This window comes from Carlito syrichta, unplaced genomic scaffold (genome assembly GCF_000164805.1).
Source record: "Carlito syrichta isolate Samal-C Ts95f unplaced genomic scaffold, Tarsius_syrichta-2.0.1 Scaffold316376, whole genome shotgun sequence".
NCBI lineage: Eukaryota > Metazoa > Chordata > Mammalia > Primates > Tarsiidae > Carlito > Carlito syrichta.
In genome coordinates, this window is record NW_007260472.1 from 271,178 (window position 1) to 298,367 (window position 27,190).

The 27,190-nt window shown below is 41.4% G+C and overlaps 1 protein-coding gene across 1 annotated transcript in view; it reads right to left on the reverse strand.

Annotated features, from left to right (window-relative positions):
• ETS1 (ETS proto-oncogene 1, transcription factor) overlaps nucleotides 1–27,190 on the reverse strand; it is a 128,828-nt gene that overhangs the window by 65,584 nt on the left and 36,054 nt on the right. The gene's annotated exons all lie outside the window — the stretch shown is intronic.

Consider the following 27,190-nt stretch of genomic DNA (forward strand, 5'->3'; position numbering starts at 1 on the left):
GGGCCGCCCGGGAACCGAGCGCGGAGCCCGGGGCCCGGAGTCCAAGACAGGGGCGGGGAGGGCCCCGCGCGGGTGAGCAGGCCGGGCTTGGGGCCGCCTCGACCGTTTCGGGAAAGTCCGTCTGATTCTCCACGCATTCTTAAGGGCTTGGTCACTCGCTCCTGCCCCCTCCTAGGTTCAGCATAGTTTTCCAAGTGCGTGTACATCATTCATTCACAAAGACTGACACACAGGACGTGAGGCATGTGGACCAAGGGGCGAGCGTGCGGGCAGGCACAGGGGATTCGAGAGCCGGTGTCCTCAAAGGGTTTGACGAATATTGGACTCCAGCCGACAGTGAGTCAGGGACAGTGTTTCTGGAGGAGCCTGCGGTTTTTCAGAGCCCACCGAGGAATGGTTAAGAAATGCCCGGGCAGCGGTAGTGAACAGAAATCTTGCTTCCCTGCACTTGTTCAGCTCCTGTCCCAAGGCAGCCTACTGGAGACCCCGAAATACAGGCCCAAATATGCCCGCACTGGCAGGGGAGTCGAGATTAGGGACCCAAAACTAGAACCTAGCCATGGGTTTCCATAGGCTTCCAGTTGACCTACAGCAGTGGCTGAGTGGAAGGGGAAGCTGTAATTTCTGATTACTCTGTTTCTCTAATTATGTCACCATTGGCCAAAGTTTTTGTCTTTCACAGTCTCTCCTCTATTAGACAAAACTGACAGCCTTCCCACCACCAGAAAAGTGAGGCAGAGGCTCTGTGGTTTTGAATTTCTGGAATACATCATTGGCAGCCATGTCAGAATCACAATGTACAGCTCCTGATCCATTTGGGAACTCCCAACACTTGAGATCAAGCAATATGAACTCGAATAATTTATGACTTTCCACTAATACTTTGGTTATCATAAATGGAAAATGTCCTAATTTACAAATCAACCAGTACATACAGAAGTACATACATAGCTGTAGTCACACAATGAGATTTATCTCTGATTAACTAAAAGATTAAATATAAATCTTCCTGAATAACCTCAGAAAAAGTTATTTTTAATACTCTTTCCTGATTTCTAAGCATATGCTTAACTCCCACCACTTGACTGTAACTGTAACCTCTGCCTCTGGTAAGTTTTAACCCACCTGCTCACCTTCATCTAAGCCCAGTTTTGTCTCCCTGAAGCATTAGTATCTTGCAAGTTTCCCACAGCAAATCAAGGAAGAAGCCAGAAACAGAAAAATCTCTGGCACTGGTTCAACCTCCAGATTATGCCCCTCCTCAGTGACCAGAAAATATTCGTATGTGATAATCCCAGTTTTTGAAAGAACAAAGACTGTTGCAATCCAGCTGTGTTTTCAGAAGTTATGAGAAAACAATGCTGGCCTCCAGGTGACAAGAACAGACAATTCTGATCCTGGGAAAAGCCAAAGGAAACAGCTGATGAATGAATTGTACATTTACACATCCAAATGAGCTGCAAAGTTTCTTGAATCAATCCTGCCTTACTCACTAGGAATACATCAGTAGAACTGAGCAAATCAAGAGTTACTTTGGGAAATTTGTTGTGTTGACGTTTTAATAGAATACTTGGTATCTGTTAATCCAAGTGTGAGTACTTCTTTATTGTCCTTCCTCAGTCTGCTCCCCAACTTTCTTCCCCAGGCTAGCCTAAACACTGCTGCTAACATCCACCAAAATTAGATACTAAACGAGATCACCGTGATTAAACTGTAAACACTTTCCAGTCCAGCAATGAGGAAATTTATTCCTTCTAATTCTTCAACAATGACAACTCAGCTAGTCATTAATCCTTTTTCTAACACAGTCCTGAGGCACAGAAATGCAAAATGTTTGAATGACGTAATCAAGGAATGGGGTTGGGCAAAGCAGGGGGGTTGGAGAGATAGCTAGGGGCCCCTACAGACTGCCAGAAAAGTTACTTCTAGATTATACTAATTATGAATATTTATGCTATCAGAAGTTATGCATCTAACTTTTGATCTATTTGAGACTTCTCTTAGAATGAGGAGCACTGATAAGGCCAAGTTAAAACATTTTTACACATTTGGAATATTAATCATTCAATCAGGCCGGCAAGGGCACACTTGATTAATCAATGTTGATAAGTGAAATTTTTATTCTCTTTAGGACACAAGCAGATTTTCATTGCTCATAGAGACTATAAATCAGCAGTCCCCAGCCTTTTTGGCATCAGGGACTGGTTTTGTGGAAGACAACTTTTCCATGGATGCGAGGGGTATCATCAGGCATCAGATTCTCTAAGGAGCTGCAACCTAGATCCCTCTTATGTGCAGTTCACAATAGGGTTCAACCCCCTATGAGAATCTAATGTCGCTGCTGATCTGACAGTAGACAGAGGTTCTTAACAGATCATAGACTGGTATTGGTCCATGGCCCAGAGGTTGGGGACCACTGATTTAAATGAAATTTCTATCTTATCATCTCCTAAAAAATGATGTGTAGCCTAGTGTCGAAGACATTACAGATGCTTGATAAATATGTGTTGAATGATGACCAGTTTTCTAGTGACCATAGGCTTCTACTTTGCCACCAATTCTTCCTAAATCAGTGGTTGAGTTTGATAGGCTACGACTTCTGAAGATCAACTGAAAGATGTCAGCAACTCTGCCTCAAGACCCACCCTTTGTCCTTCACAGCAGAGCAGGACTTCTATCCTCAGCATTCCTATGTCCGCTCGGTTGCACATGTTCCTCAGTTTCCTTATCAGCAAAACAAGAGCAACTGAGCTTTGCCTTCCATCCTTTTGGGTAAGACAGCTCAAGACTGTAACTGATTTTTAAGGCACTCAGAAAAAAAAAAAATCAACCTAAGAAGTACCTCTTCACTTTTGCTTGCAATGCAGTAGCCTGTTCCTCCCGCACTTGGGAGAAAACAGAATTGTATTTTTAAGCATTCCTTAGACTTCAGCTTATTATATCCAACCTAGTGCTGAAACTCCTTAGACAAGCAACATCAAGTCAATAAGGATCAAGAAAAGTCTACAGGAGTTGGGGAACAGGAGTGTGGAGCTGGAAATGAATAATATCAAGAACAGTCACCTTCATACGGGAATTCCCTCAAGCCCATGGAGTATGTAAAAGACATAAGCTCTCTCCTTTATTTACACTCCTCCTTCAACTCCATCCCAACTTTAATAGAAAAGAAATATAAATATACACCTAATTTTAAACAATTATGGAAGACAAACTCTCCCTCTCCAGAAGAGTACTAGCATGTTATTTGTCTACTTATGAATCTTGAACTTCAACAAAACAAAGAAACTCTGAGTTTTGAGCTAAAACATGCTTTATTGAAGGTAGATACAAAAACATTCAGACCACTAACGGCTAATTCAGAACCAGTTTATGACTCACAGATGTTGATTTACTGGTATAAAAGTAAGATTTAGAGGGGAAAAAAGGCCTTCAATTAACAACAACCTGACAAAGCTGCATTTGTGGTCTCCGTTCTTCTCTGAGAAAAGGCAGCGGTCTCTGTCATACATAGAAACAGACTTCGAAAGCTTACCTCTAAAGCAAGTGGTTTCTACGTGATAAGTTTAGTCATTAAAAAGCACACTGGGGAAGAAAAATGCCTGGGGCTTCAACATCGACCATTATCAAGCAGCAATAAAGTGGAAAATCAGAGATAGAAAGGAAAATTAAAATAACTCTCTTAATTAAACTCGAATGCCAAAAGGCCTTAGGGGTCAGTTCAGGAACCTAAGTCAGGGAACTCAGATGGTGCTGTTGCTGACTGCAGGCTGGCTCTGTGACCCCACCAAAGCCACTTAACCTTTTTGTGTCACAACCTCTTCTCTGTTTCAGGGAATAAAATCACCCCCAGCTCTCCCTGCCATGTAATACAGACTCATTGGCTATTGTTTAGAAGGTACAATAAACAATGAGTGTAGGAGGGGTTGCAGTCAGGAGGAAAGAAGGGAGAGGGGGAGAAGGGGGACCTGGGGGCCTATTTGTCCTGGAAAGCTCTCTATAATAAAACAAAGATGGTTTTGGAATAAGACCCAAGTTCAGATTTTAACTCCACTACCCAACTAGCTGAATGATCATGAGTATGTCACTTAATCAGTCCTGAACTTCAGTTCCTTCATGTTTCAAGTAGGGATAATAACAGCACCCACTTTTTAAGGCTATTTGAAATAATAAATGAGATAATACATGCAATGCATTTAGCACAGTATCTCGGTCAGAATAAGTGTTCAATTCCTGTTATTAAGATCCAGTATAAGGTAGGATATGTGAAAAGTCATTTTCTGGCCATCCCTTTTCAGAATAGCTTGGGGCCTCAATTTACTTGAATTGTCTCCAGGGAGCAATAAGGACAGCTATCACCATATTTAATTTAAAAATCTCTTCAAGCCCCTTCCTCAGTTCTTGAATCAAGAACCTGATGCCCAGCATCAACCTCACTTGAGAAATCCGAGAACTATCTAACTGAAGGAGAAAACTGAAACTGAAGATTTGTATGTTTTAAGTCACAGAAAAGCTCTAGTTCAAATTCTAAAAGATCACATTTGTGGTGCCTCTTTGAAGACAAAACCTTAGGTCTTGGATTTGTCGCATTAGAGCTAGACAGGAGTCTATTAGTACTCTTCAAGTCCAGCCCTCTTTAGCAGAGAAGAAAGATGAGTTTGCATGAGAGGTAATCTTTCTGCCCAAGGCCACACAGCCTAAAACAGGCAGCATCAGCACTAGAACCAGATTCTTCAACTGCAGTGCTCTCACTGGCATCTTCCTACATTTATGACATCACTTTGGCAGGAGAAGTCACAGCCATTCAGCTCGCTCTGTTACCAGACACCCTTGAGACACAAAGCAGGATATGATGAACATAGGAACAGATAGATGATCAGACTCGATTTCTAGAAATCCAACACTGTTCTCTGCATTGGATGTATTGTCTTTGGGCAAATGCATTGCAAGATAACCACATAATCATTCCCCGTGGGAGACAACTTGGCATGGACTGTCATGAGAGAAAGGGCCTGGGTTGGCTCTATTGATGTCTGCAGTTTCTTGAGACTATAATTATGAACCATTCAACTGCATCTGCAGCCCCAACAATGTGGGCCGGATTGGTCTAATCCACAGACCAAGCGACATTTTAAAATCCACCAGTTTAGATATCACGTATTCCTCTTGCAGCAAATCAGAGGCAGCTCAGACAGGAAGAGGCAAGGAAGGGCTGATCAGGACTACCGTGTTCCAAGGCCTCCTCCACACCCAGGGTCAGTTTACTTCCCTGAGGCAGGCTGAACATGTTTCCTGGGATTGTTACTCCCTCCTGAGCCTGGATAATGCAGAATACAGGCTACCCTATGAGCCTTTGGGGATCATGTAATTTGGATTCCAATTTAAGTTGTCCTAAATTGGCCTCTTGAGGAGGTAGAGAGATGTTGGCACCAGCACAGATGGCAGGAGAACCAATGTTCTTTAATAGTATGACAGAAGAGAACCAGGCTCCTAGTCAGAAGCTCTGCACCACAGGGGTACAGAATTTCCAAGCATGTTTCCAAGGCTACAGGTGGTTTTATCCTGGTGGAAGGCTAATCTTACCCTGCTTTTCTCTGGGGTTACAAAGACAACACCAAACTTCAAAACAGATGTTCTCTGCTGTTGTGGTTTGAATCTTACATTAAGATAATTTTATTGTGGAATCTTCCATCTTCCCACCACTTTCATTTTAAAATGCCAAGTCAATTGCCCCAAAAGACTAACTTTTACCACCCTAGAAGCCAAGGAGCAGAGATGGATGGAGCACTAGAAGAAGGAAAAGCCCCAAGAGGGAATGTGAAGAAGGTATAGGAAGCAGCAGTGGAAGGGCTCTCCACTAACAACAGAAGGATAAGTCAGGGGCAGACATAGTGGGGAGACAAGGAGGAAGAGTCACAGTGAGTCTAAGTCACCAAGATTCCAGGATGAAGTTAGGGACTGGTAACATGTCCAGTACCTTCAGAAAGCCAGTTTAATTGTCCTGCATGACCAACAATCTTGGAACTACAAAAAACAGACCAATAGGAGGTCTCCATGCTGGAAAAGCTGCAAGAATTCATGGTAGAACAGGGTCTCAGGAGATCACAGAAGATGCAAGGGAAGGTCCCGAAAATCTATACAGAGCATAGAGGGTATTTCTCAGTCTTTTCCCCACATAGGCATTTGCCTTCATATGCAAAAAATTTCCCTCTCGGGAGCTTTAGCCCCACCCCAACAAGTTGCCTTTTTTATGCTCAGCAGCCTGAGAATACTCCTAGTGTATATCTGAATACACACGTCTGTCTCCTTTATTAGACAAAGGCAACTACTGATGTTCATTAATATGCCCCATGGTGTTTAGCTCAAGATAGTAGGAGCTCAATAGGTTATATTGATTATTTAGTTAATGAACAGATAACTTCCTAACATCCTGTGACATCTTTATAGAAAAGTAAAGGTAAGATATTAGTTTTGTTTTGCTTTGTTTTGTCTAGTGTGAGACTCAAAATTGTCCAGAGTTTGAGATTACAGAGCTAATCAACGTACTCTTTTTCTAACCGAAAAGGTCTTTATAGAGTTTTATTCTGCTTCTCCCATCTTCTTAAAAGAAAATGTTGCTAAGATCACAGTCTTCATTTTATTTTTCATTAGATGATATAGATATGTCTAGATATAGACATGAATAGTTATTTGTAAAAAAATTTTAAAAGACATTTGGCTCACCACAAAGCAAATCGGTCACTTGATCATTAGCCTGGACATTTTATTCAGAATGATGTTCATAATTTCAGACTGCTGCTCAGAAGCAGTCTTTAGGAATTTCTGAACTTTGAGCTGGATCTTTTCTTTTACCTACTACCATAAAGGTAAGATGCACATCTGCTATATACATTATTTGTAAGATAAGGGAAATACATGAATGAACTTAATTCCCTACATCTTTGTAAGAAAGAATTGACTGTTACACGCTTTATGGGGAACCTAGTGCCTATTACAAATCCCCTCCACCTTCTCGAATTTACTGTTACCTGACAGGTATCCAGAAGCATTGTCTTTTAACATGTATCCTTTCATTATACAGGTATCTCTACAGTGAAGAGGGGTTGAGTTGGGAGTAAAAATGGAAAGAGATGGGGATGGGTTGAGAAGGAAGATGGGAATGGAAAAAACAGGGAGGGTCAACTGAGTCACTACCATCTAGCAGGTGGCACAGTGACATGTAAAGAAGTCCTAACCTTTCTACTTGTGGTAGGGTACTGCTGTCTGCACTTCATTATGTGTATCTGGTAATGGATAACCAAGATATTGCAATGGAAAAGCTAGCTGATCTTTTACCCTAGAAACCAAGCAAATAGGCTGGGCATAGTGGCTCCAGCCTGTAATCCCAGCACTTTGGGAAGCCAAGGTAAGGGGATTGCCTGAGTCCACGGGTTCGAGACCAGCCTGGGCTACTTGGCGAGACCTCATCTCTACAATAAATCAAAAAATTACCAAGCATGGTAGCGCACACCTGTAGTTCTGACTACTTAGAAAACTGAGGTGGAAGGATTGCCTGAGTCCTGCTGGGGTGTCCGTAAGCATGCCACTGCATTTCAGCCTAGGCAATGGAGTGAGACTCCAACTCAAAAAAAAAAAAAAAAAAGAAAGAAAGAAAGAAACCAATAAAATAATGGGTTTGGTGAAGATCCATCTCTGCTCCTGAGCTGTGATGGGGATTGTGAACACACTTTACCATAGTTCTTCCAGAACTGGGTGCATGTAAGAGTCCCAAGAAGAAATGGAATGTATCATACCTAAGACATCTTACTTAGCCAGAAAGTATAACATTATTTGAGTTACAACATCACCGCAGTTGTCTGTAAACATCTTACTCAAGAATCTCTTTCTCTCTTCCCTTAAGCATCCTCCACTAAGCAACATTATGTTGTCATAATGAATTAATATGAATATGAATCCTACCTTTGCCAATGCTAAATCTACTAACAGAGGAAATGAAATACCTAGCACTTTTTAAAATTCTGTGTTGCTTCAAACTTCTTTTTTAGATTCTTTTCAGAATCTAAGTTTCATAAATATGCAGGAGCTTAAATCCATAAAAACAACTTTAGGGTGTCCTGTGTAATTATTCATATTTAGAATTTACTGAGCACCAAGAAGGCCACTGATATAAAGTTGACCTATCTGTGTCAAAAACAGCCTCAACACAGGACGTGTCAACTTCTCTGAGATTACAATTCACATCTGATTCTTAATTCTTAGGGTCAGGAAGAAATGAAGTCTTCTTTACTTCACAAGAAGCCAGCTGTGCTCGCTCTGCATCTTGCATCAGCCCCTTGAAGGAGTCAGAATGAAGTGATGGTCCTGCCTATGACTCATGAAGTGGAACAGACCCAGCTCACATCTCATCTATCTGGCCTGGCTCCCGTACAATGAAAATCTTTCTTCCCTTGAATTGGTAAAGAGGGAAGAAGCATATTCGACATGTGTGATGTGCGAGAAGGTGCCATTTAATCAGACAGGTCTGTCAAACACTTTCAAGGGTCTAGGGTTCCAAGTGATAGGTAATGATAGGTAACACGGAGAAAGAAGAAACTAGAAAGCATCTCGAAGTTGCTTCTTAATGGAAATGTATTTCACCAGATTGATCAGAAACATGTGTTCTCTCCAGATTGGGAAACCATCTTAAAAGACTTCATCACAAAAAGGCCTTGGGTGGGAAGTGCCACAAGGGACCCATGGAGAGGGGCAGGAGGGGGTGCAGCTGGGTGGGGAGCTGGCAACAGACTGTGAGAGGAAAGAACAAAGGGCAGTCAGCTGTCTTGTGGCAGGTTCCCAGGAGAGATCCCTTTCCAGGAATTAAAAATCCTAAATAATGTTGAGAATTTTTAAAAATCAAAAACATTATAGACTTTTCTTTCAGGGGATTCCACAGCATTGAGAGAGAACAGATGGCTGGCAACAACCATTCCAAATCCAGAAAAGATCCACATATACTTCCATTTTTACTGAACTAATGCTTTCTCCCATGGAGCGTATTTGTTTCATTGAAATGAACTGAACTGAGGTTTGGAGGTGAGGAGGCAGTTCCAAATAATTGTTCCTTTTCCAAATAGCCCATGCAAAGGCCTGCAGCTTCTTGTCAAGCAGAAACTATCAGGCTTTGGTTTCCTCACTATGCAGAATAAACTAAAATAACTGGAGAGGCAATGTAGTAAAGTGGTTCAGAGCACAAGTTTGGCAGTAGGTAGATAAGAGTTTGAGTTGGATGTTAGCCACTCTCCAGCTGTCAGTCCTTTGGCCTTAGAAAGCCTCACTTTTTTCATCTATGGAATGGAACTGAGAAAAGTGCCCAGAGTTGAACTGAAACGGAAACGAGTGGATTCCAAGTGCTTTGCACTGTGACTGATACACAGTGGGTACTCATTTACTCTTAGTGACTGTTATTGATTCTAAAAATCACAATTGTGGCTTTGGATTTAGCAAGCAAAACTTTCAGGAATATTAATTCAAACTGTAGTATATAGAGTTCTCATGAAAAGATTAGGGAGCAATGTCTGTCCCCTCTTGGTGTGTGCCAATACATTCATGAAACAGTGACAAAGATAAATTTAGGTCTCAGTATGTGAATCACACAAATCTTTGACACCTTGACATCTCTCTTGGATGAAAGGGGATTAATACCCATCATGCAGATGTAAAATGCAGTAATGGAAGTTCTCATCATAGGTTCACAGCTATGTTACAAATTAGCAGCAAAGAGAAAAATATAGACCCCTCTTCCAATATTGGGCTCCCTGCCCTCTGGGTTGAAGGTTTGCTATCCATTCAATAATTTTGTACAAACTGAGCAAAATAAGACCTTCTTAAGAAAGTGACCTCACCATATGACTTTCAAGCTGGGTAGTAATTCTGTAGAATTCTATGCACTGTCCTTTATGCCTCCTATGCCAGGTTGCTTGAGTATTCCCCAAACCAGCACCCAGGAAGTAGTACACCATTGTATTCACTTCACAGAAGTCTTCTTTTTGTTATCGCATCTTACATTTTCCTTGGCTGACTCCTTTTCTGCCAGCCCAAATTTTCCAACAATTTAACGTGCTCTATAAACCTAAACCTCTACCCTTCTCTAATTAAGCAACACGTGCATTTCAGTTATGGGATTCTGGCCCCATAAGGCACTCCAATCTTGAACTTGCCAACCAAAATTCAAATGAAGTGTTCAACTCACTGGTACTGACTACCTGTGCTGACCAGTTGCCCAAAAGAATCCTATGGAAAGTTATCTCACCTTGCCCCTTGGGCTGCCATTCAGAAGCATTATTGTGCTTAGTACTGCCCTGTAAAAAACACAGATTTTGCTATTTAGGGGACATCAGCTACATAATTTGCATGCTGGCACTACTGTTGTCTGGCGCCTAGCCATCAAGGCTGGCAACATAGAACACCCGTAGTCTTCTCACTAGTTGTCTGCTCCATTTTGGCAAGACAAATGCTATATCACTGAGAAAGCAGATTTAATTGGTTTACTGGAGGTGTTTAGTTAAGTCACCCACCTCAGCTCCAAGATGATGAAAGTGTAGCTTTGCCCTTTCCAACAACCATAGCAAATAAATGATAGGGACATACTCCAAAATGCACATGGCATGGTCCTCTCACTCCCCCTCTCTTTATTTCCAGTGACTTTGGGGAGGTTTGGGCAGTGATCCTGCATACACAATACTGTTCTTGTTCTTTTCACTACAGAGCAGCCTTGAATAGCTCTGTCTAAAATTATTAGCAGGGGCAGCCCTAGGCTCCAAGAGATCAGAGCCCTCATGCTGGGCCTGAACAAAGACCTTGCTTTTTCCCAACAATTAGCGCTGCAAAAAAGAACATCTATCTCCCGCTATTAAAACCACCACGTGCCTTCAAGTCAGCCCATTGTAAAGCTAATTAAATAACACGCCTCTCTCCCCATGCAGGTCTCCTGATTAGCTTTCCTCTGTCAGAAACCCCAGCAAAGAGCCTAGGGATAGACCAGCCAATGTTCCACTTCTCCTAAGCCCCGCCCCCATCACCAAGTAGCCGTGTCCTTTGAAAAGCCATCCTTATCAGTATTGTTGAGTTGGTTCACGCTCCATATTCATCCACAGCTCAGACTCTAGTCACCTCCAGCTTCAAGGAATAAATAAAATTGACATTGTATTTACAACAAATTATTTGGAAAGGCAAAAGTTTCCTCTACAGTGTAATTATCTTTGGTGGGAATCCTCCCACATCATAGTACACAAGTCCTGCTGCCACCACTGCAGTGGGGCATTTGGGAAGGACATTCACTAAAGTCACAGGGCCCAAGGAAGACACAGCCAGAGTGGCTGCAGGTGGCTCTCCCCTCTTCTCCACTCTTTCTAGGAGTACTTACACCTGTGTGAAAGATGACGCCCAGGCTTCTCAGAAAGGTATTACATAGAAAAGCAGGGATAAGGAAATAAATTTCCACCAGATTTTTTAGAACATGATATGGAAATAATATGGCCTTAAATTCCCTTAAAAAATAAAAAACAAAAAAAATTCCTTTAAAGACACCTTACTGCCAAACAGATACAATTCAGCCCCAAATGCCCAAATTAGTCCTGACACCTTTTGACTACATCTCAACTTCTTTCCCACAGAGAGACCCTGCTCTTCAACAATCCTGGACTTCTGGTAATCCCTTGAACACACCCTAGTTCTTCACCCTTTTGTTCACTTTTACTGGCTTTTCTCTTTCTGGAAAGCCCTGGTCTCACTGCCCCACACCTCTGTCAAGACTCAGCAGCAAACATCACCTACCCTATGAAGATGTCCAGGTACTTCTCTGCATTCTCAGGACAGACTTCCTTCAAGTCAGCACATACCAGCTTCCAATGAGGCACTTAGATTGCTAAAATAACCTGAGCCCCTCAAGAACAGAAGCTATGCTCTATCTGAATTTGAATTTCCAGCTTTAAACACAGTAATTTAGACATAGTGAATGCTTAATAAATGTTGGGAGAATAGATAACTGAATAAATGTATAAGTAAATGAAATAAAGAATGAATGATTGAATGAGTAAAATAACCATTTTAAACTAAATATGACCTGAGATGATTAATTCAGGCCTACTTTCAGTTTACCACAGATGGTCTTTGTGCTCAGTAAAGGGCATTACTATTTTATGACGGTTATTTTTGTTTGAAATTGTCAGATCTTATACACATGTACATACATATACACAACACACAATTTTTAGATACAATTTTTTAAATAATATAAATGGAAGAAGACCACACCAGCCATTTTCTAAATCTGCTTAATAGTTCTGGAGCTTAACTTTTCAAATCATCTTCAGTTTTTGAGGTTTCTAGCTAATTTACTCTTTAGAACATATAAAACCTTCCTTCCAAGTGTTCTTAAGAAGATGCATCAATCTTCTTGGATGTCACATAAAGAAGAGTAGATGACGAGATTATAAAGTAATCCCATATGCAATTTAAGTTTCCCAGGAAATACTCATGGGCCTCAAAATTAACAGTGAAAAAAAGAAAAATTAAAGCACTTGGCAAAATAGATTTTAAGCTCTGCCAAATCCCCAATCATTTAAAAACAACAAGAGTTATTGAACGAATCCCACTTGTAACACATAAAGCCTTGTTGCAAAAAGTCACCACCTGATGAATCTTGTGTAACTTCACTTCTGTGCATGATGACATTTAGGGTCTGCTCTTTCCTTGTTGTTTTAGCATCACAACCTCACTTCTGGTTTTTAAAGATGTGTTTTTCTAACATTTATGGGTGCCTTCCATGTGAAAAGAGAAATTAAGGCATGAAGCAACAGAAGAAGATTCCATAATCATGCAGTTAATAAGTAGTCATATCAGTAAGAGTTCATAACCTCCAACCTGAGACTGGGGGAGAAAACGCTGTCATTCACTTGGTAGTCACTTTGTTCTGGCAAGCTTCCACTTGCTGAAGTGGAATGCTCACTTCATAATGATCATAATGGATTGAAAGCTGTAAAATTAGACTCTTGACTGGCAATAAGCTCTTTATTACTCTTCCTTACCATAGTATGCCTTCATTCTCAGATGGTGCCTTAAGGAAGACTAATCAGAGACCCTAAGACATGTAGAAAATAGGATAATAAATGAAGACAAAGAGATCTGCATTTTTACATAGATTTGTCTCCTCCAGATACAGCTTGGCATGAATACAAAGAAGTCATTGAGCATTGAGCATGTAAAACTCACACCTGTTAATTTATCAAGGACAGACCAAATAACTACAAGGCAGAAGTAAACTGTTACAACAAAGATAAATGGAAAACATGGTTTAAAAAAAAAGAATGATTAAGATGAATATATGTATGTCATGGTATTAATCAAATAGAAGTATCAGATGCATATAATCAATGCACTTTAATCAAAGAATAAGAACAAAAGATAAGAAATATATATTGTAAACATGAGCACTATCACAGGATATTAGGTACAATAATTAAGTGCTTTGGGTAAACATAATATTAAGATCTTAGAAAACAGCATACATTATGTAGGCTAGAGATAGCTGTTTTCTGAATCCAGTTGAGGTTGTGAGCAATGTTAAAAGACATAATATAGACAAATCAAGACACATAAGAAACCTCTCATTAGGAGGAGGAAGAGCTTGGAATTGACCGAAAGGAGCAACCATGTTGACAGTTCATGTCAATACATTCCAGTTAACAGGTTATTTAAGCAATGACTTCAGACTAAGCTGGCCATGAAACTCTGCAAATGGGATCCCTTACAAGAGCAATTAGGAGACATTCATTTCACACTATCTTCATAGAGTTTGGGTCAAAATACTTTATGTGCCAAACCTCAGAATTAAATGTGAATAAGCATCGCCTCTTGCCTTTGATCAAAATAACAGTGATGCTTTACCTTGTCCAGCATGAAAGATCACAAAACACTCCATCCACATCATCTCACGGCACCTCTGAAAAATGCATAAGAGAAAAGGAAGCGTCCCAGCCTCACTGTACACAGTGTCTGTCCAGGGAACAGAGACTCTCCCCAGCGTTTTGCACAACTTTGATCCAAGTCAGCTGTGCAAAATACTGAAGATGCACGTTAAATCAACTCTTTCAAGTCATTTATATGTCCAAAATCACTCACACCTACCTGTCAGAGACCTTAAAATGCAGGTGTCTCCTGCCAAGTCTTTTGTCATCATTTGTTGAATTTCTATTAGATATTTTTATCACATATATACCATAAACCATCTGAGTCATTATTTTCTCACCAAGAAAGAGTGGGTAAGGGGAAAGGGAGGAAAAGAATGGAGTGGTGGCTAAAGAGACTATTAATGCACAAATTCCTATTTATCTCCACTCAAAAGAGGAATAAGTGAAGCTGTCATTGAGAGGTGGATTCAGTACGATCCCAAGTGATACATCTGCTTGAGCTCAAGAATGAACTAAAGGAGGAATTAAATCACAGTTGGGGATTAGGCGAAAGGAGAGCAAGGACACAGCTCCCTTCCCATGGGAACTAAGGGGCGAGGGAAACTGACATGAAATAGACTCCTGCACATAGAACGGTTCAAAGTCGGCTGCACATCTCCCTTGCAGCTGCAGCAGGAAAACATTGGGAAGTCTTGGAAATAAGAACAGCTGGTCACAAAATACGAATTTCTAATTGTGTGTTTTTCCACTTACATGTGTATGTTGGGATTTTGTAAAAACATGTTCCAATAGAGATTTCAGGACAAGTAGGACATAGCATTACAAACACACAAACAATATGTTCTGGGAAATGGTCCATTGTTCTAAAGCCATGTACCCCAAATTCTTCACCAAAGGCCAAGTGAGCACCTGCAAGAAGGGAAAAGGAGTAACAAGGTGGGGAAGAGGACATGGGGTGTGATTTCAGGAATACTGTGAATTGACACCTTCAATATAAGAGGTATTTCCACTGTCTTTCCTTCACAATGTCTATTCCTTCATGATGCCCAAACTGCATATATTCATTTTATTAAAAGTCTTGCAGCCGGGCTCAGTGGCTCAGCCTGTAATCCCGCACCTTTGGGAGGCTGAAGTGAGTGGATTGCCTGAGCCCGCGGGTTCGAGACCCGCCTGAGCAGTGAGACCTCATCTCTACAATAAATTTTAAAAATCAGCCAGGCGTGGTAGCGCATGCCTATAATTCCGGCTACTCGGAAGGCTGAGGTGGAAGGATCGCTGGAGCCCAACAGGTTGAGGCTGCGGTGGCCGGGAGCAGCCACTGCACTCCAGTCTGGGCGACAGAGTGAGACTCCAACTCAAAAAAAAACAAAAAAACAAAAAGTCTTGCATATGGTAAACTGTAGATTCGGGATGTTGCCAGACAACTGTTAGTGACTTTGTTTGAAACTTATCAAAGATAAGACAGAAAAGATACAAAGAAATATGAATATGTCTAAGGCAAACAAATTTGCATTAAATGAGATTTATACAACTGATTCATAAAAGCATAATGAAACTATCCTAGAAAAGTCTGCTGACTTTTTTTCTCTTCTTGGAGTTCAAATATACTGAAGAAACTTAAAAATTAAACACTGTTTTTTAAATTCAGTTGTAATTCAGGATGTAAGCAGCGAGCATTAATGTTCCTATTTAGAGATGAGGAAATTGGTAGTCATTTAGTATAACTAGATTTTCAGATTTGCATTCTTCTAAATTATGCACACAGTGGCTGCTTTATGTTGCCTTTTGCTAGTTACTATTATTTCACACAACTTGCCCATAGTCCAGCACAGAGTTTAATAGTAGGCTACAGAGTCAGGCTGATGAGCTCAAATTTGGGGTCTGTCACTTAAAATGAGTGTAACTTTTGGCAAGCTACTTCAACTATGTAAAGTTCAGCTGTGTGTAAAATGTACTTGTCTGTAAAAATGGAGTTAATAACACATGGGACTTTTGGTAAGACTTGAATAGGGTAATATATGTAAAATGTATGGCAATGTCTAGCTCAAGGTAAACAATAAATGACAGTTTTTTTTTTTAGGTTCAAAACACACACACACACACACACACACACACACACACACACACACCAAAACCAGCTTTGAAGTCAAGTATCCTCAAAATTATCATAGTTAGCAATGTTGAAGAACCACTTGATACAAACAAGTATTTATGCCATAGATTAAGAAGGATTAAGAAGGAAGTTCATGCCGGCCTCGGTGGCTCACCCTGTAATCCCACGCTTTGGGAGGTTGAGGTGAGTGGATTGCCTGAGCCCGTGGGTTCGAGACCTGCCTGGGCAACTTGGCGAGACATCATCTCCACAATAAATCAAAAAATTAACCGGGCGTGGTAGCGTGCGCCCGTAATTTCAGCTACTTGGAAGGCTGAGGCGGAAGGATCGCCGGAGCCCAGCAGGTCGAGGTTGCAGTGGCCGGGAGCGGCCACTGAACTCCAGTCTGGGCGACAGAGTGAGACTCCAACTCAAAAAAAAAAAAAAGAGTAAATCGTCATAGCCTTGTATTAGCGATAATTTCTAAGATACAACACTAAAAGCCCTATAGATACAAGAAAAAATAGATTAAGTGAACTATATCAAAACTAAAAACTTTTGTGCTGCAAGTGATAGCATAAATAAAGTTTTTTTAAACCCACATTATGGGGGAAAAATATTTGCAAATTATATATCCAATAAGGGACTTGTATTCAGACCATACAAAGAACGCTTACAACACAATAAAAAAAAGACAGTTCAATTTAAAACTGGGCCAAGGAGTTGAATAGAAATTTCTCCAGTGGAGATATACAAATGACCAGTAAGCACATGAAAATATGGTCAAGATCATTAATTATTAAAGAAATACAAATCAAAACCACAATGAGATACCACTTCACATTTACCATGTGAAGAGGTATAAAAAACACAGACAAGAACAAATATTAAAGAAATTGGAACCCTCATACATTACTTCATCACTGGTGGGAATGAAAATGATGCAGCCACTTTTAATAATAGTTTGGTAGTTCCACAAATAGTTAAACAGAGTTACCATATTGCCCAGCAGTTCTACTTCTAGAGAAATGAAAGCATGTTCATACAAAAACTCATACATGAATGTATGTAGCAGTATTACTTACAATAACCACAAAGTGGAAAGCACTCAAATGCTCATCAAATGATGGATAAATAAAATGTGGCACAGCCATATAATGGAATATTATTTTAGTGATTTAAAAGGAGTGAAATACTGACACATGCTACAGCATGGATGAACCATGAAAACATTATGCTTAGTGAAAGAAGCCAGTCACAACAGGCCACATATTGTATGACTTCACTTATATGAGATGTTCAGAATAAGCAAATGTATAAAGGCAGAAATTAGAGCAGTGGTTACTGAGGTATGTAGGTGAGAAGGATGAGGGAGACTGGAGACTCACTGCTAACAGGTATAAGATTTCTCTTCAGGACAAAAATGTTCTAAAATTAAATTGTGGTAATAGTTGTGCAATACTGTGAATATACTTTAAATGGCACATTTTAAATGGGTGAGCTGTACAGTGTGGGAATTACATTTTAATAAAGTTCACCTCAATAAAATTGTTTTTAAAAAACAAATTTTTCAAAATGAAACTTTGCTTTTCCAGAGGTGAAGGCTAGTCAAATGCAATAGGGAGAAATAATTTCCTATCATCTAGTAAAGTCTGCCCGGTGGGGGTCTATGAATATCATCTTAAGACCATTTGCTTAACCAAAGTTCAATGGAAAAGCCTCTAACATTTCCATGACCTTCTTTTCTAAACTTCCTAAGTGGCTTAGACAGAGACTGCCTGGGTAACTCCAAATGGAGCCTAAAAATATTATCTCCTGGCTTTATAAACAGCAGGAACGCTAATGAAGTGAGGAAGCAGCAGACCCAGGAATGGAGTATTTCATTCAGGTTGGTAGGCACAAGTGGAGTCTAAACCCATCTTTGAAGGAGGCAAGAAAGCCAAGGAGGGGCCAAACCAAGGCCAGGGAGGTGAAAATCAACACAGGGTGGAGAAGGAAACATAACAATGATGTAGGATACATAAAGCAGAGCCAGAGTGACCACTATTCTAAACACCAGTAAAACAGCCCCTTTTGAACCAAACTCTGTCCTCATTCTGCTGACCAAGTTTGGACAAATGAGCGTTTCTCAAGGCAAATGCCCTCACCCCCACTTTCATGTGATTTGAAGGCCACAGGAGGAAACATGTTGAGTTGTTCTCTCCCTACCTCTAGTCTCAGCAGAAACGTCCCTCTCATTATTCTCCTGGTGCTCATTCAACTCTGCCCAGTAGGTTTATTTATGCCTGTCTCAGCTTCCCAGTCAGGTTGTGCTGATGCTACTTGAGGGTAAGAATGCCCCCCTACTTTGTAGCCCCAATACTTCATGCAGACTAAAGGTTCAAAAATATGTGTTGATTGATAAGGGACAGAGTAAAAGTGTTTTAATATAACTAAGACTCTGAACCAGTCAAAAACCTGGCATTATCTATGATCCAGTTGAGGACCAAGATACCAACTGCCCCTCCACTGGCTAGGATGAGTTTGGACAACCAAGACACAGCTATTTATCAAATCCTCTGCTCCGTGGTAGGTATTGGCTAGGCACTGAGAACAGAGAGATAAGTAGTAAAAGTCTTTCAGCCTTAGCAGAAGAGGGACCATAACACAAAGAGCCTTCTGAGTCAATCTTTGGATCTGATTCCAAATTATTGAAGAGTTTGCGTTTTGCTTTAATTTTAGTCACTTCCTAACTGATTTTTTAAATCTTGGGTAGTGATCACAATCATCCTGTTAGATGAGTTTAATAACCCTAAAATAATTTTAATAACCCTGGTTTGTTTATTTAGATCTTAATTGAGTGCCTGTGATCATTTAGACACTCTGCTAGGTGCCAGGTACATGACAAGGACAAAGCATCTGCCCTCAAGGTGCATATAGTCTGATAGAAAAGACAAAAGCAGTGATTATAATGCAGTGCAATAATCTCTACAATACCAGTACTCACCAGTATCATGGGAACACATGGGGCCTGAACTAAGGTATTGATGATAATAATACAGAAGATAGGATAAATTCAAAAGTCATTTAGAAGATGAAGTGGACAAGATGCCTTGACTGATTGAATATGAGGATATAGTTGAAACCATCCCTATAAATGTTATAAAATTAATCAGGGAAGAAGAGAGAGGGAGAAATAAAAATAAATCAAGCTTGCAGCAAATTCAGCATTAATCATTAGGTCAGCTTGTTCTCTGACATGCTTCCTCATTGTTGTTTGGTACCTATTGCCCTAGAATCACATAGATGCTGTTACAAGATTATAGTTTCCCTTAACTGCTCTATAGATAACTTTAACATTATGAAACATTAAATTTAACCTTCAAGATAGTCTCTCAGGTCCTACATACCAGTAAAACTACTGACGTCAGCTGGTCTGAAGGACCCCACCTATGCCAACTGTCTGAGGGACCCCATGAGAAGCTGACTCACCAAAAACTGCAGTTTTTACATCCTGATGATTTCATACCCCTTACTCCAACCAATCAATGACCTCAATTTTCCAGTCCCTTGCCCTCCATGAACCCTAAAAGCTCCATCCCAGAACTCTTCAGAGAGATGGATTTCAGGATTTCCTCACATCTCCTCACTCAGAACCCTGCAATTACTGAACTCTCTCTGCTACAAGCCCTCCTGTCTCAGTATAATTTGTTACTGCAAAGTGGGCATACAGATCTTTTGGTCCTATAACATGGTTGTAATTTCTGTTTTTCTCTCTTTAGAGTCTTTTCCTCTTTATTCCAGTACAGGACTCCTACCCACACTTCCCATTAGGAAACTGTCCTGTCTTCACACAGTATGGCTTTGGTAGAACTGTTGATCACAGTACCCCCTATACCTCCTATTCACAAGAGTGGCTAAATGACCCAACATGGCCGTAGAGTACCCCACTCCCATTATCTCATTAACTGCCTTGGGGTTGGGCATGCAGCCCAGAAATTTTACACATGAGCATTAGGAAGAAGGGGTTCTTTGGTGATGTCTATGACCATGGACTTCCCTTCTTCTACCAGAGCAAAGACATGAACTAGAAACAGAGAAGAAGAGAAAGTAAGAAAAGCAGGAAAAAGAAAGGGGGAAAGGAGAAAAGATTAACTTGACAAGATTATTTGATTCCCTAGAGCCCCCCAGGCAGGTTTTTCTACTTGACTTCACATCTGCAAGTCAATAAATCCCCTCTTAAAATTTAAGCTAGCTTGAGCCAGGTTCCTGTCACTTGCAAACAAAATGAGCCTTAACCAATACAGGGGTTAGAGTAGAAAGGAAGAAGTCAACAACTACCCATTTTCTAGCCTGGCGATTGATGGCTGATGGTGTTCCTCATGAAGGCAAGAAAGAGGGTAAAAATTTGGTTACACAGTCAGGGAGAAAGTAGTGAGGTCAGTTGAAACTCTGAGGTATGATCCAGGTAAATAGTAGTCACAAAAAAAATACCTATGAAAGACACCAGTAGCCGGGCTCGGTGGCTCAGCCTGTAATCCCGCGCCTTTGGGAGGCTGAGGTGAGTGAATTGCCTGAGCCCGCAGGTTCGAGACCTGCCTGGGCAGCGAGACCTCATCTCGACAATAAAGCAAAAAACCAGCTGGGTGTGGTAGCGCATGCCTGTAATTCCGGCTACTCAGAAGGCTGAGGTGGAAGGATCCCCGGAGCCCAGCAGGCGAGGCCACTGCACTCCAGTCTGGGCGACAGAGTGAGACTCCAACTCAAAAAAAGAAAAAAAAAGAAAGACACCAGTGTATAAGCCCTCAAGTGATCAGATCAAACTGCCTTTTCCCTCTACTATTTTTTAATTTACAAATTTTCATTAAAGAGGCACACTACTTTCAGTCATGAAATTTTTTAAAATAATCGCACATGGTATAGCAGATAGATAAGTTCTAGTTCACAGCCAGGAAGAGGGAAAAGATTATGTGTTTGAAAGTAGCCAGAACAACATAGATTCCCTCTGACCTTCCAGTAAAACTTTCACTTCTGTTAAAGGGAGGGAAAAATGATTACTCTCCACCTGCAGTTCTGCCAGACTTGAGAAACTTGGAAAACGAGAGTAAGTGACCAGTAACAGTGAGAGAGGTACAGAATTACATGTCAAGTTTTTTCTCCTAAACCCAGAAATCAGATTGGTTGGGTTTTTATATCAGCATACCCAGTCTGTATCCCCTTTTTGCCTCTTTCACTGAACCAGAATTAAAATATTACTCTCCAACTCAATGGCTTTCTTTTCGTATCTGACCAGCTCTCTCCCAATGTCTTCCTAAAACATTTCCTCCAAGGTTGTGAAAGTTTTGCCTTATGCGATAGAGTATTTAAAAATTACTCAAACTCCTTGAAATATACTGAAAGGTATTTGAGAGAAGAGGTAATTTACAACCTCTAATAAACTATTTCAGGGTCAAATTTCCCCTAAGTAATCTACATTCTTCTTTTCCTATTTAATCCCATCTTGTTCGTAGTCTTCAGTGGATCTAAACAACAGCTGGCTAGTCTCTGATGATACTTTAAGATGAGTTAGTCTACATTCGTATTTAATCTTAATTGATTTTGCATTTAGTTTCAATTCACTGCTCACCAAAAGCTCAATTTCTACAAAAGGTAATGAAAAATTTGAAGAGGAAAAGTAAGTCAAGCAAGGGGAGATGTTTGGATACTTGGAATAGCACTTAATGGCAGAGTACTATTAAGGTTGAGCATGTCTAAATTGTGGAAACTGCCTCAAATGTTATAAGAAAGTCAGTTCCCTGTATATTTTACAACTTAAAGTTTTTAAAAACTCTTTGAGATAAAAATAGACAACAAAATAAGTGTTCCTTCAATTCCATTAAAAATCTATGAAATCAGAATGGAATCTTGAAAGGGCAGATGGAAAAGTGATTAATTGTTTACTAAGAAAAAATACGGAATGTTTCTCCTCCATAGCTCAGTCATTAGAGCTGAGATGCAGGCCAGCCCTAGGAAAATATGGATAAATGTGCTGAGGCGAGAAGCCTCACCCCCTCACCCCTCACCCTTGCCTTCTCCCAGCTCTGCTCAGAGACATTTCAATTCTATTATTTTCCAAGGCTCTCCTTTTCCCCGTCTCCAGAGCAGCAGCCCTGCATCACATTGAGTTTAAAATAAAGAAATGCTTTTCCTAAAGAATTCACACACAAATAATCTCATTACCCCAGTGCTTAGGTTTATACAGCAGACGTCTTCTGCCAGGAAAAAAAAAATGCACTCTACACTCACTCACATGGAACAGCTGCGAGGAGAGAAATGGTATTTAATTCATTGTGAAATATTCAACAATGGCTACACTGCACTTTTAAAAGCCTTTTGATAGTAAAACCCACAGGGAACAGCCCATCCTGTGTGCTGAAAAGCAGCTTCCCCACAATTAGTCTCTCTATTCAGAGGTCTGAGAAGTCTGTGTAAACTTCAGCACGTGCTATGTACACTGTGGATAGCTTCAAGGGTATAACCTTTCAGAAACTTCTTAGGGTTTAGTCTTGCTCAGCGACTTTGCTCACAGAGCTGGCTGGTTAGAGGTGGGGGGAGTACAGAGGCAAAGAGAGTCTGACGCTTGGGTGAAGGGTAAGAAAACTCCCCAGACCCTAACCATTCTCTGGAGAAACCTTGCCAATTACCAGGCTTCCTCATGCCTTAAATAACCAGCGTGGAACCCAAAGAAGCTAGCGAGGAGATACAAAAGAAATCAGGCAACAGTTTTCTTTATTCCACCTCTGTGAGATGTTCATGGATCTCTGGTTTGTGGGAAACCTAGGAACGCTTATATCCTCTTGTCTTGAAGGCTGGACAAAAATCACTAAGAGTGAGGCAGTAATGAAGATGTAATACAATGTTTGAGTAGGCAAGGTTTGTATAATAGTTAAGAGCATGGGCTTTGGAGTAAGATTTAAGTTTAATTACCAACCTGCCTCCCAAAATTATAGTTATGCTTCTTTGGGGATGTAACTTGACCTCTCTGAGTCTCATTCATCTCATCTGTAAAATGGAAATAATATTATCCTCATAGGAACAGCGTAAGAGAAGATCACGCACTGTGATCCTCAGTATACAGAAGATATTGAATGAACAGTAACCTCTCTACTTCTCAAGCAGCTCTAGAAGGACGGGCCTTCTCTTGGACGTTCTAGAATAAGATTATTTAAAATTAGAGAAGAATGAGTTATGAACTTTTAAATTTATATTCCTAATTTGTAAAATTAGACAGCAGAGAAGCAACAATACAAATAGAGATATGCACAGATATCTAACTGGAAATTCAGAGGGATCTAAACCATGTTTTTCAAAAATAACACAACAAAAGATTAATATTCGAAAAAAACTTTGCATCATGATAGGTTGGTTTTATTATTCAGGAACTTTAAATACAGAGTTTTCACAGCACAAACTTCTGATGAAATGCCTAAATATTTCAGGTACACTTGAAATGAATGCAACAAGTTTCCTATTATTTCCAGCCTTTACTCAACTTTCCAGAACATTCCACAGGCATTTCTGTTTCCAAAAGTGGCCAGCCACTCTCATTATAAAAGCCCATATTCCGCCTATGAGTGTTCACTAGGATGCAAGCCCTAAGCCCTGCTCAGCTAAGAATGTCCATCTGATATATTGACCAAAGATGGAAATGCTAAGACGTCACTGGGCAGTTCAAAGTAGCTGACTCAGGTTGGGGTAATCTCTCTTTCTAGACTGGAGAAGTCTGAAAATGGTCTATACTTGTATAAGTACATTTGTAACAGTAGAACAATGAATGGTATTAAGAGAAGCCAAAGATCAGAAATTAGGGCTAAGACTCCAAAGGATAACCTTGGGTCAGGGGCACTCAGGTGGGAGAATCTGCAGCATCCAGTGTTTATCCATAGTTGTTTCTGTATACAGTTGTCCCCAGGTATCCATGGGAGATTGGTTCCAGGACTGCCACCCCTTCATTCACCATGAATACCAAAATCCAAAGATATTCAAGTCCTTTACATAAAATGGTGTAGTGTTTGCATACAACCTATACACATCCTCCCATGTATTTTAAATCATCTCTAGATTACTTATAAAACCTAATATAATGGAAATGCTATGTACATATATTGTTTAGGGAATGACAAGAAAAAAGTCTGTACATGTTCAGCAATCATTCTTTTTTTTTTTTTTTCCTCCCTCGAATATTTCACTCTGCATTTGATTAAATTCACAGAGGCAGAACCCCGGATATACGACAGGCTTGTTTGGTGGGGAAGGTGTTCACTCTGAATTTCTGTTCCTCTCAGAGGAACTATCTCGACCACACTTTTTTTTCCCCTGCATGAGAGAACAATGCTAGTGAAAATCTAATTTTCACTACAAAGTCCATGAGAAGCAGATCACAATGTAGCTTTCCTGTGATGCTCCAACGTGAACTGAAGCACCCCATTCCCTTAGGAAGCTCATTTTATGGAGGCCCCAGGCCACAGCCTCCATAGGTGTTCACAGAGAGCATCCTGAGAAGCATAAAATAAAAGGATATGTTGAAAAACAAAAAAATAGAACTATGCTTAGACTTTAGATAAGGTTGTAATGCTTCTGTCTCTGAGACAATAGAATAGAGAACAGCCAGGCTCGGTGGCTCAGCCTGTAATCCCACACCTTTGGGAGGCTGAGGTGAGTGAATTGCCTGAGCCCGCAGGTTCGAGACCCGCCTGGGCAGCGAGACCTCATCTCTACAATAAATCAAAAAATCAGCTGGGCATGGTAGCGCATGCCTGTAATTTCGGCTACTTGGAAGGCTGAGGCGGAAGGATCGCCGGAGCCCAGCAGGTCGAGGCTGCGGTGGCCAGGAGCAGCCATTGCACTCCAGTTTGGGTGACAGAGTGAGACTCCAACTCAAAAAAAAAAAAAAAAAAAAAGAATAGAGAACAACCTCCAGACTTTAATACATTCTGTGGAGAATGACCCAGAGCAGTGAGAAGGGATTTATAGGAAGCGTATACCAGTGAGTTCATCCCAGTTCAACAACATGTACAGTATCTAAGTACAATGTGCCAGGAGGCACAAAGCTACCTTTTCCCCTGGACAGTAGTTTTTAACCTCTTCTGGAGTCAGACCACTCTGAGAATCAAAAGAAAGCTACAGACCCTTAGGAAAATTCTCACCCACATTTCCAGCAGCATCACACATTTCTGAAACTCGATTGGGCAAGAACCCCTGTGTCATGAGAATTAGCAGGCCCAAGACTTGGCAGAGAGCAATCAGGGTGGATAAAAATGCTAGAGGTAAGATAGCAAGTGAGGGCAGCAAAGGCAGCTAGAACTCTGGTGCTGTAGATATTTAAACCACTGGTATTTCTGCTCCCAAACACCACTTCAGCAAGTCTGAGGAGGTATGGAAAAGACTGGTAAAACGACTTTGAAAACTGGTAACTTTGTTTTTTGGTTTTTAATCTCACCTGCAAGAATGAACAAAGATTCCAAAATTCTTAAATAGCAAGAAAGTTCAAAAGAGCCAATTCTTCAAAGGTCTTGAGTGACTCTAACTGGCATGTTCAGGAATGGAATGGGAGGCATACCCCTACTAAAAAAAAAATAGTGAAGAGGGGTAGGGAAGGATCATCTGATGAGATCATGATTTGGGGCAGGGTCTGAACTGAAAGCTAAGGGTCCGCTCACACTGGCAGCCTCCATGACAGCCTAAGGTTGTCCCATGAATCAGTGGAAAGGTAATTTTTTTCAGAGTGCAATTAGGTCTCATGTTTGGCTGATGACCTCTGTCCCCTGAGATATTTATGCTCTTCAGACAGGCAGGGAGGGGACAAATTAGTAAAGATGGAAGCTAGAGGCATATGGAGGGAAGGAAGAAAATAAAGCAGGGATGGATGGAGGGGAGGGGAGGGGAAAGAGGAGGGAGAGGGGAGGAGAAGGGGAAGTGGAGAGAGAGGAGTCCAGGAAGGAAGGAAGGGAGGGAGGAAGGGAGAAAGGAAGGGAGGGAAAAGGAGGAAAGGGGGGAGAAAGGGAGAAACCCGATCAATTTACTGTAATCTATGAAATCATAAATTAAGAGCCTTCTCTGTGTCATGTCCACATTCAATACAGTTTTTGTATGCTAATAATAATAATGCTGTGAGGTCGGCACTATTAGATTACAAATGAGGAAACGGAGGCTCATAAATGTTCCGGGATGTGTCCGTGGTTGCAGAGCTGTAAGTGGCAGAACTAAATAAACCTGGGCCCAAATTAGCCTCGCTCAGCTCTCTTGATCATTTCTTTAACGGTAACAACACACTCCCTTACCTATCTCTCTATCTCCCCGACCTATCTGGAACTCCACATAAGCTCTTGCAAAACTAAATCTATGCCCAAAATCTCTTGTGTTCCAACCGTCTATTTCTCAAGCCCAGCTTGGGGCAGAGGTGCTAGTACAGGCCGAAGGGAGACCACTGAGGCCCAGGCAGTCCACGCCTCTCCTCTCTCCGCTCCCCCCTCCCGGGGCGTGAGGCTCTGGAGTGGAAACTCGTCCCGCGACGCCCACCTCCGGGCCAGCGTTGCCTGCGCCAGCGTGGCTGGCAGCGCCGGGGTTAACCCGCCAGCCCTGCGGAGCAATGATTTCTGTTTTATTTCAGCAGGGGAAGTGTGTGCTGCCTGATTAGCCTGATGGTTTCCTCTTTTCCCATAACCTCCAGACCCCCATGGCCCAAGTGTTTACTCTCTGAAATAAAAAATCTGCTGGTGTTTTTCTTTTTGTGTGCTCGTGTATTTTGGGAGGATTGCAGAGGAGGAAGGCGGGGCAGGGGTTAGGGACGGGGGGAGGGGAGCGGGCCGTCTCCTCCAGCTGCAGGCTCCGGGCTGAGACCCCTGGCTGCAGTGCAAGAAAGCAACTTATTAACGAGGGAGCCGGGTCTCCTGCTTCGGCAGCTATAAACACAGGGAACATCTGGAGCGAGAGTAAGAGTCTCCCGGCGGCCAGACACGGAGCACAACAGGCTGTCCCCGCGGCGCAGCCAGCCCCCACCCCCTCCACTCACACACACCCCTCTCCCCTCTGCCGGGCTCCGGCTCCCACATCATCCACCCACCCAAAGATTTCCATTCACAGAGCAGAGCCGCGCTCGCCGCGCTCGCCGCGCTCGCCGCCCGCCCCGCCGGGGCCG